This window comes from Camelus bactrianus, chromosome 9 (genome assembly GCF_048773025.1).
Source record: "Camelus bactrianus isolate YW-2024 breed Bactrian camel chromosome 9, ASM4877302v1, whole genome shotgun sequence".
Lineage (NCBI taxonomy): Eukaryota > Metazoa > Chordata > Mammalia > Artiodactyla > Camelidae > Camelus > Camelus bactrianus.
Genome location: NC_133547.1, coordinates 3,715,698 through 3,726,325, shown reverse-complemented (window position 1 = coordinate 3,726,325; position 10,628 = coordinate 3,715,698). Strand labels below are relative to the sequence as shown.

Sequence of the window (10,628 nt, the reverse complement as noted above, 5' to 3'; positions counted from 1 at the left end):
CTGCCTTCCATTAAGTGTAACCTTTTCACTTTTCAAATGAAAAAACTCCATGCCACTCCTAAAACAAAAAAAAAGATGAGTGAATGAGGGAGTGAATAAATGAATGAATGAATGAATTTTTGCCAGGCAGGGAGTACATTACTATATTATCTCACTGAATCTTTGATACAACCCTGAAGTAGGGTCTGTTGTACCCACAGGACATGTGAGAAAATAGCCCCGTAGAGGTGATTTGCTCAGTAGCACATGGCCCAAGTATTAAGAGATGGATCCAAATCGAAATCAATCAAAGCTGGTGCTTATAGTCACCCTTCTGGTTCTCAGCTGGAGGTGGAGTTCATGATCATCAGGAAATATGTTTCAATTTCATGTCGGGGGGAGGGTATAGCTCAGTGTAGAGCGCATGCTTAGCATGCATGAGGTCCGGGGTTCAATTCCCAGTATCTCCATTAAAAAGATAAAAACATTTAAAAAACTTATATGTATATACATGTTATATATAAAGTAAAATTATACACAACATATTTTGTATTTATATATAAAATTATAATTATATACTATAATTATAAAATATATAAATATAATATGTGTATGAAATTGTCCCCTGTAAAATATAATCTATAGCTGAATTGTCCCATCCCTAACCCTCCTGAATCAGAATCTTTGTGGGGGAAACTGGGGGATGAGAGGCCATCAAAAACCAAGTTTCAAAAAATTCCCCAAGTGATTCTGCTGAGAAACGCTTAATACTATAATGACACAGAGAAACTGTAATTTTTCTCACAGCAGAATTCCCTTTTCCTATCCGGAAGAGAACTGTTTCTGTTGAACACTTTGGAAAATCACTAGGGTGGTCACAGCAGACATTTTTCAGTGTGAAATGTGCTTGTTTACAGGTAGAGGTAAATCGTTCAGGATACAAGGGGATTTTAGAAGCAGCCACATGAGCAAGTCAGAGAGAAAAGAAATGAGTGTCAGGTACCTGGAAAAAACTTCCGGTGGGTTTAAGGAGATGACTAAGGGGTATTTTAATTATTTTATGCTATGGTGTTTGATGAAAACTCTCTGCCCCCACTCACCTCCATCATTCGCGTAACCTGCGTTACTCACTAACCACTGTAAGCTGAGCTTGCTTGTACAAGTTCAAGCTTTTAAACCCTTAGCAACTGGAAAGGCAATTACAGACCCACCAGACCACTCCTCCAATTTGAAAAAAGGGTAAACTGAGGACCCAAGAAGTGGTCGCCTGAAGACCATCACATAACACCCCAACTGTAACTATATCACGACTCCCACTGCCCAGGGCCCCAGCTGTCCCTGGGTCACAGTCAGACCTTCACTGGGCCTGCACACAGGGGTTGTGTAACTTCCTCCATGGCTGTGTCCTCACTCTCTCTGACCGCAGACCCTGGCAGGAATCCCCCAGCCTGGCTGGCCCCTCCCACTCCGGGTTTCAGGAACAATCAGAAAGATCCTAGCCCTCCAGGCCCCCACCGTTCCTGCCCTGACCAACCAAGAAGACTTCTCCTCTTGCTGATGGTATTAAAACTTCACATCAAGAAGTGCGTGGCACTTAAAGAAAATTTGTTAGGTTCCTAACATCTCAGACCAGCTCATGTCTCCCTGTTACAGGCTCTTCCAGGACCTGAACTTATCCTTCACAGAACACAGCATGGTTTGCCATTGTGTTTTGTCTTTGCCCAGTTAGCCTACGATCACCAGGAGAAAACCTGTAGGTGGACAAGGTCGCATTTATTCCAGGAGAAGCAGGGTGAGTGGGGACAGGGGCTCTGGTACTTCCCACCTCCTCTCAAGCTTCAGGATTCCCAGACAACTGCTGTTTCTGGACCCCAGCCCGTTTAGCACTGGGACACCCTCTCCACCTTTTTGGGGGATTCCATGCCTTTTTTTAATTTTTAAAAATTTATTCATTCGTTTTGGGAGGAGAGGTAATTAGATTATTTATTTATTTAAGTGGAGGTGCTGGGGATTGAACCCAGAACTTGTGCACGCTAGGCACACTCTACCACTCAGCTATCCCCTCTCCCACTCAGCTATCCCCTCCCCCCACAACTTTTCACTTTACTTTCCACAGCAGTTCTTCTCCTTTAGCTTGGCTTCCCCATTCCAGGCTATGTTCTCAGAATTTTCTTTTATATCTGTATTAGAGAAATTTATGCTAAGCTGATGTAACCAAGAATCCGCAAACCACAGTGGCGAGGTTAAGACAGACCTTAATTCCCCCCTCACAGAGGAAGTCTGTGGTTGATGCACGACCAGCAGGTGGCGCTGTTACACAAGCTCATCCAGGGACCCAGGCTGATGGGATGTCTCTAAACAATGTATTTTTTGGTTGGTTTGTTTCCATCCCTTGTCCCAAGGTGGCCACCACAGTGATCGTGTACCCTAGGCAGCAGGAAGATAGAAAAAAAGTGGAGCGAATGCAATTTTCTTAGGAAACCACAATCCATAAATTACACAGATCATTCCACTTACACCACAGCCTCTAAAACTTAGTCTTGTCACCAAGGTAGCTGCAAGGGAGGATGGGAAATGTCTCTAGCTGGACGTCACGTGCCCAGATAAAATTCAAAGTGTTCTGTTAGTAACGTGGAGACTGGATAAGCAGAATGACTAGCAGTCTCCATCGTTATGGCCAAAAAGCTGTGTTGTCCTGAGCAGGAGAGCAATTCACTCCCTCTTCTGTTCTCCTGGAATGCAGAAATACGCACAGTCAGCTTGGGAACCAGCAAACTTTTCTTCTCTGCTCAAGTAGGGAAAAAAATGCCTTCACCGAGACAGGAAAAAGAGCAACTAACAGGCGGCCCGTCTGGAAGCCTTATGCCCTGAGCGTCTTAGAAGGAACCCCTCCCACCTTGATCAGCAAATCCCTGCTCACTTTCTGGACCAGCTCATTCCTCAGGCAGTAGACGAAGGGGTTCAGCAGGGGCGACACGATGGTGCTGAAGAAAGCGACTCCTCTGTTGAGCTTCAGCCGCCCTGTCCGCCGGGGGCTCAGGTGCACGGTGAGGCAGCTCCCGCAGGTGAGGGCGACCACCAGGAGGGGGGAGGGGCAGGTGGAGGAGGCCTTGCGGCGGCCCCGGGATGAAGGCAGGTGCAGGACGGTGCCGCTGAGCGGCCGTAGCACAGGCCGGTCACCACCACGGCAGAGGCCAGGGTGCACGCGGCCACCAGGAAGGACACCAGCTGCAGGGGCCTGGGGTCTGCGCACACCAGCTCCAGCAAGGGCGTGCTGTCACAGAAGAAGCGGTCGAGGACGTCGGGGGCCACAGAAGGGGAGGGAGAACACCCAGACGCTGGGCCCGGCGAGGAGGAGGAGGAGGCTGCGCCCCGCAGCCCAGCACGAGGACGGGGCCCACCCCAGCGGTCCTGCGGGCGGGGCACCGCAGCGGCCGGCAGACGGCCAGGTAGCGGTCCGCGGACGTCACCGCCGGCAGCAGGGACTCCGCGGTGCCCAGGATGAAGCAGAGCCCCGTCTGGGAGAAGCATCTGGCTCGGGAGACGGTCCCACGTCCAGTGAGGAGGTGGACCAGCGCCTGCGGGGTGACGGCGGAGGCGCAGCCCGGCTCCAGCAGCGAGGAGTGCCGGAGGCAGCAGGGCATCGGGGTGGCGAGGCGGCGGTCGGCCACGGTCAGGGTGACGATGAGCAGGTTCCCCGGGAGGGTCAGCACGTGCGTGACCAGGAGCACAGCGAGGAGAAGGAGCTGGAGTCCGCGCACGTCGGTGACCCCCAGGCGCACGAACTCCGGCGCTGCGGTGCCGTTGGACGAGCGGCCGGGGCGGGGGGCCCGGTCTGTGACGGCAGCAGAGCCCGGGGCTTAGGTGTGCCCGCTGGGGTGGGGGTGGGGGCCGTCAGTGCACCCGCTTCCGTCCTGGCTCTGTGGTTTAGCCCCTCAGGGTCTCAGGGGCTTCATCAGTAACACAGGGATGTAAGAGTACCCCCCACCCCGCCCATAGGGCTGTTGTGAGGATGAAATGAAGGAAAACTTAGAACAGGGCTTGACCCATGATTAATACGCTCCCAAATGTTAGCTGTTATTTTTGTATAATGTAAAAAGTATCATTTTCATTTTCACCAGAAGAACTTTCCTCTTGCCCCCACAAAGCCTGTTACGTGCTGGGTAAAACACTTTGATAATCCGCAGAGGGGTGAGACCTATTTCTTGCAGGGATTTTATTTTATACAGAAAGAGTTAATGCAGTTTGGAACTAGAAAGGTTAGGACAGAGAATCTGAGATTTGCTTTTTGCAACAATTTGTTTGCTTGTGTCTTTGAACTGTAATATAACACAAATTATGAGAAGTGGACACGTCATTATTGTACCATTTGCTGCATTTTCTGAAATAGAACGTACAGGTACAACCAGCACCCAGAGCAAGGAACGGAATATGACCAGCACCCGACGCCCCCGATGGTCACAACCCCTTCTCCCAAAGGCAACCACAACTGAAGGAACTGGAGAGAGGGGAGGCAGATGAGGAGTTTGGCAGCTGGAGAATTCTTGAAAATTCTGAGCTACTACGAACTACTTTATCACATCTATTCTGTCTGCATCATGTGACGCGTAGATGCCTCCTTTGTCCTCATCTGAAATACATCCTTCTTTGACTAGGCTAGCACTGTCTAATGCCAACTAAAAACTGGCACTTGCCATCCGCATCTACAAGGGTTAAATCAGGAGCCACTGCAGCCCTGACCTGCAACACCCCTTGAAAGGAGTTCAGGGTGGAGATCAGGAATGGGGTGCTCTGTGCTCTGGGAAAACTGGCAGAACATGCCTTCAGATAGTTAGACATTTTCAGGAGAAGATTTTATAAGCCCAAATTCTTGCATCTCCTCATACCTAGAAAGACACTAAAATCATTAAAGGTGACATCTGCTCCTCGTGACTAGCAGCCAGCCTCTGTCTAAATGTGTGCTTGACTGCACATACCCCCTCCCTTCACTAAAATCATACATAATACTGACGTTCCCCCTGCCTCTTCAGAGCAGTTCCTCAGAGCTATCTGAAATGCTGTCTCCTGGGCTATAGTCCTCATTTTGCCCTCAAATAAAACTGAACTCACAGGTCTCACATTGTGCATTTTTTTCAGTGAACACCAGTTAGAAATATAATGCGAGTCACAAATGCAAGCGACATATGCAATTTCAAATTTGCTAGTGCCACATGAAAAGACATAATAAAAAGAAACAGATGAAATGGATGTTATCAACCTATTTCATCTAACTGAATATATCTAAAACATTATTTCACCAGGCAATCAATGAAAAAGTTATACATGAGCTGCTTTATATTCTTCTTTTGGGACCAAATTTTCAAAATCTGGTTTCACACCCATAGCACATCCCATGGCAGACCGTCCACATTTCAAGTCCCCAGTAGCCACAGGTGGCTCATGGCTACCACACTGGACAGCTGTGGTCTAGTTCCCCCAGGCTCTCCTTCAGTCTACAGTCTAATTCTGCTTGTCTCAGAATCGGGAAGATCTCCCCTAACCTCAGTTCCTTCTTCAACACCTTCAGTGTCTCCTCCTGCTCTGTCCCCAGGTTCCTAGAGGATGGTGTGAAAGGCACAGACAACAGGTGATGACAATTTACCTGGCATTACAGTCCTCTTTATCACAAAGGGTCCAAGTCCTGATTCTGGACTTTTTTAGAGAGGCATATGGCGTGGAACAGGGGCAAAGGAGAAGGTAATCCACAAACCCAACAAAAGTGAGAGACAAGGAGAGGCCCTGGAGGGGAAAAGAGAGAAACATATTAAGCACAGACAGACACAGAAGGAAGGGGAAATGCAGGGAGAACAAGGGTACAGACTGGGGAAGACACAGATGAAGGCACACAAAGACAGCCAGAGAACTAGAGACAAAGCAGAGAGACAGGCAGGAGAGGAAAGACAGATAAAGCCAGAAAAACAGGATGAAGAGAGACAAAGGGAAAGGCAGAACAAATCAGGGACCAGAAAGAGATGACAAGCAAGCCAGAGTTTTGAACATTGTGGAGTTCTTTTAGATCGTTGGTAAGAATGGAGCCCTGCTGGTCCCCAGCCGTCACTGTTATTTCAGATACTAGGTCACACCCCACATGGAAAGGTGAGGAGCCCTTTCCCCTCCCCGATTCTTCTTACCCAGGAGCTCCCAGGAGGCAGAAGGGTCAGGCCTCAGGGGCCTGGAAAACTTTGAAAACGTCTAATCATTCTTAAGGGACTGGTTAACTCAACTTCCTTCAAACGTTTGCTCAAGGGAACTTGTATATGGGTGAAGCTTTAATAGAAGTTTTTCTTTCTTTCCTTGTTTACTTTTCCCCACGAGTGGAAAATGAGCAGACTGGACTCAGTGCATTTTCTTTCCTTCCTTTTCCTCTTCGGCATAGCAGCAGGGGTCGACCCCAATGGACTCGTGCAGCTGAGGACTATTCATTCCTTTGTGTCCTCAAGGTTTAGCCCTGTAATAATCACCATAATGAGGGTCATTTATTAAACATCTGCTATAGTGGCTTATGTAATTTTTAAAATTAAAAAAAAATTTTTTACATTTTTTAATTGAGTAATAGTCATTTTACAATGTGTCAAATTCTAGTGTAGAGCACAATTTTTCAGTTATACATGAACATATATATATTCATTGTCACATTTTTTTTTCGCTATGAGCTACCACAAGATCTTGTATATATTTCCCTGTGCTATACAGTATAATCTTGTTTCTTCTATTCTGCATTTTAAAATCCCACTCTGTCCCTTCCCACCTCCCTGTAAATTTTTTTTTACTGTCATGATCCACCTTCCTTTCCTGACAAGGTCTCAATCATCATTTGGGTGAATTTTCTCTGGCCAACAAGTGAGAGACTCTTGGTTGCCTCTGCCCTTCCCTTCTTCTTCCAGGACTTTCCATTTTAGCAACGGCTGGAGGGTGGAACAGCACCAAAGAAAGAGAAGGTGAAGGGAAGAGCAAAAAGTGGACGAATATCTAAACAATGCAGGCAAGAATCTCACAGTTTTCTTTTCAGTTCTGTGATGGCAGGAGTAGCTGGCTACACCAAAGGATTTTAATGACAAAGGCAGCTGGACTCCAAGAGATGCTTGTATGCCAGTGTGCAGAGCAGCATTCCTCACAGCAGTCAAAAGAGGAAGCAATCCAAATGTGCATGAAGGAATGAACAGGTGAACAGAAGCTGTTGTGTAATAGTGTGTGTGTGTATGTGTGTGTGTGTGTATAATATTAAGTCTTAAAAACGAAGGAAATTCTGACACAGGCTACCACATGGATGAACCTGAAGGACGTTATGCTCAGTGAGATAAGCCAGTCACAAAAGGGCCAACACTGTAGGATTCCACTTATGGAAAGCACCGAGAGTGATCAGATTCACAGAGTCAGGAGGTAGGGTGGTGGCTGCTAAGAACTGGTGGATGGGAGTTACTGTTCACTGGGTTTGGAGTGTGAGTTTTGCAAGATGAAAAGAGTTCTAGGCATGGATGGTGGTGATAGTTACACAGTAACGTAAATGCACTTCCTGCTGCTGAACCGTGTGCTTGCAATCGCTAAGATGGTGCATTTTATGTGTATATTTTACACAATAATAAATGAAACAAAATGAAAATGAAGACTAGAGAAGGAACAAATGTTACGTACATGTATGACTGCAACATGATGCTGTACACCAGAAATCGACACATTGTCAACTGACTGTACCTCAACTAACAAAAATTAAATAACTCTGAAATTTAAAAACTGAAAATTGAAAGTTAAAACAAGAAGAAAAAGGCAATTGAAGATCTGCATGCAGAGCAGAAGACCCCAGATACTCAGATGCCCAGCTGCATTGAGAGGTAACATACAATGATGGAAAATCCTGGTGAAACAGGGGGCTGGGGGGAGAATCACTAATAAATGATTGTGAACAGAATACATTCCAAGGTTTTCCTTCACAAACTGTCTCAGAGTGAGTGGTTTACACTCAACAGGTGAAACTTGCACGTCATCACAGTTCTTCTACATCTTTAGTCAGTTGCCCTGAGCTGGCAATAGTTATCAGCGCCTTGGGGACAGAATTCTGAGTCTTTACTATGACCCAGTATAGCTTCTGTCATGTGGGAAAACTCAACACATACTTGTTAGGTGATTGAATCTATACACAAGACATCTATAAAGGAAGCTGGGGAAGACTGCGTCCCGGACTTGCGTAAAAATGGTAAAATTCTGTTTCTCATTTACAGCTGTGAAATCTGAAAGCTTAGACACAGACTACATGTGTTGCTCAGCAGAGAAAGGGACGATCCAAGCGCTGAAACCCCAGGACCAGAGCCCTTAGCTCTAAATGTCTGACCCTCCCCTTCATTCCTTTTTATCTTCTGCTCCCTCCCCCAGTGCCCAACAGCCAAGAAATCCCCTGAAGGATTATTGGCTTGGATGAAGAGCTTGGATTTATTTTTCCCTCAAGATTCCTTCTAGTGGCTGAAATTAAAAACTGCATGTGAAAGACTTCAGAAGTCTGTGCACCAAGCTAAAGACAGTTTTTGCTTGCTTCATCACAGGCTGACTGCTGCCTCTGGTCTAGGGTTGCCAGATGAAATGCCAGATGGCAAGATAAATTTGGATTCCTGCTGGACAATGAATACACTTTATTTAATTATTTAGTATAAGTATGTCACATGTAAGTTGGGACAAAACTGCATGGGACGTGGTTATGTAAAAGTGCCTTTCTTATCATAGCATATCAGGGGCACATACCATCAACATGATTTATCACTTGACACTGATCTTGGTTATCCAGTTGAGGTACAGTGTTTGTCAGGTTTCTCCACTATTAAGTTATTTTTTGGGTCCCCTTTACATACCGTACTCTTTGGAAGGAAGTCCCTAGCGAGAAGTTATGTTCCACATGGAAGAGGAAGAAATTTTCCTCTGCCCTTCTGAGTTCTTCTGGCTGGTCTAAGAATTAAATTCACATGAGACAGATTAACAGGAGAAACTCAAACAGTGTGATAACACGTATACACGGGAGAGACCCAGGAAAACTGGGTAACTTGTCAAATGGCCCAAACCCTTGCCTTAAATAACATCTTCAGCTAAAGAGAAGGAAAAAGAGTTTGGGGGAGGGCCGTGGTTTGGGACTTCAAAGTGGGGGAAGGCAATTCACCACACTTAGCTGCTGCCCTCTGCAGACTTGTCTGGTGTTAGCTTTATTCTCAGAGTGAGCCCTTTATCTAGGTTCTTTAAGGGGAGGTAAAAAGAAAGACTTCCTGCATGTTCAGTTTCTTAAAAATAATCAGCCTAAATTAATCCTCATGCCAAAGAGACACATTTTGGGGCACCTGATGTAGTTGGCTCCCCTGCAGTCCCTCCTCTGAAACTTGCTCAAGAAGCTTTGCAGTCCAGGAACTGAGCTGGTGGATCGTTTCATCTCATTGAACCAGTGTCTTGGTGTTGACGATGGATCAGTCCAGTTAATTCATTTCAGAAGCTGGTGAAGCACACGGGGTCTCAAAGTTAGACCTACAAGGGGCAAGGAATTAGGTATTTAATAGAAGACATTTCTATGGAGACAACATAAAAACAAAGGTCTATGGTTGGAACAAATTATAGCCCAGTGTCTGAGTCCTGAGAGCTATCTGTCAAGAAGATTTCCAGAAGTAAGGCACAAAGCATCTTTAGATGGAGTGAGGGCAGGCAGTGACAATGGACAGATTTTCCTGGCTTGAATGTCTCTGTTGAAGTCATTGGGTGTTCAGGTAAGCTTTCTCACTGGCTCACATAGACATGAAGATTATCTAAATGTCAGCCATGGTGGTGATCTCTTTGCAGTTTATATCAAGTTGACTCACTTCTCTCTGCAGGACTTTAGGAAAAAGGCAGCTTCAGTTTCTCTTGATTTGAAGTCAAAAATAGGGGAAAAAGTGGAAATGTTAGTTTGGAGACTATAGCCAAATAACTGAGGAAACTAAAACAATTCAGGACCCAGCCCAGTGTATGGGTGGAAAACAAAATCTCAGAAACAATGAGCAGAACTAGAATCTAACATCCACAGGTATTATAGTTTCTATTGGAACATATTTTTTCCTCTATCTACAATCACCCTCACTTCTACCAAAGGTGGACAAATTAGGACTAATTTGTTTATAAAATAAATTCAAGTTCCTTAAACTTGGCCTGTATATTTACATAAGCTCGGCAAGAGTAACAGTTGACCAAATAGATTCTTTTAAATCTGCTTTTCTGGAACTTTTCATGAAGAATCTTCAAATTGAACTCTGAAATGTTTCTTGAAGGCAAGACGCCAAGCCAAGGACTTGCCATGTCTCTTCTTGAAGTCCACAAATTACCCGAGGTTCGGGGGCCTGCCGGAGAATGATCTGTCTTACTCACCTGTCAGCAAGACACCAGGCTGCTTTCCCAAGGGGGTTTATGGCTCCACAAAGTCAATCTTACTTCCTTAAAGTTGTCTGATCCTATTTGAATCAACGCACATTCTCAAGTATGACATCCCAGTAAAACCTCGGTGGTACAGCCAGTGTTTTCATTTGTGTCCTGGTACAAGGAGAACAGGTTCTTAGTGAACTCAGGTAAATAACTCTATTGCCATAAAAGTGAAGTTTCTGAACTCTGGAGGG

General features: G+C 45.7%; 1 pseudogene; it reads right to left on the bottom strand.

Moving 5' to 3' along the window:
* Nucleotides 1-2,529: 2,529 nt before the first annotated feature.
* On the bottom strand, nt 2,530-3,976 carry LOC141578695 (olfactory receptor 6E1-like; annotated as a pseudogene).
* Nucleotides 3,977-10,628: the final 6,652 nt, after the last annotated feature.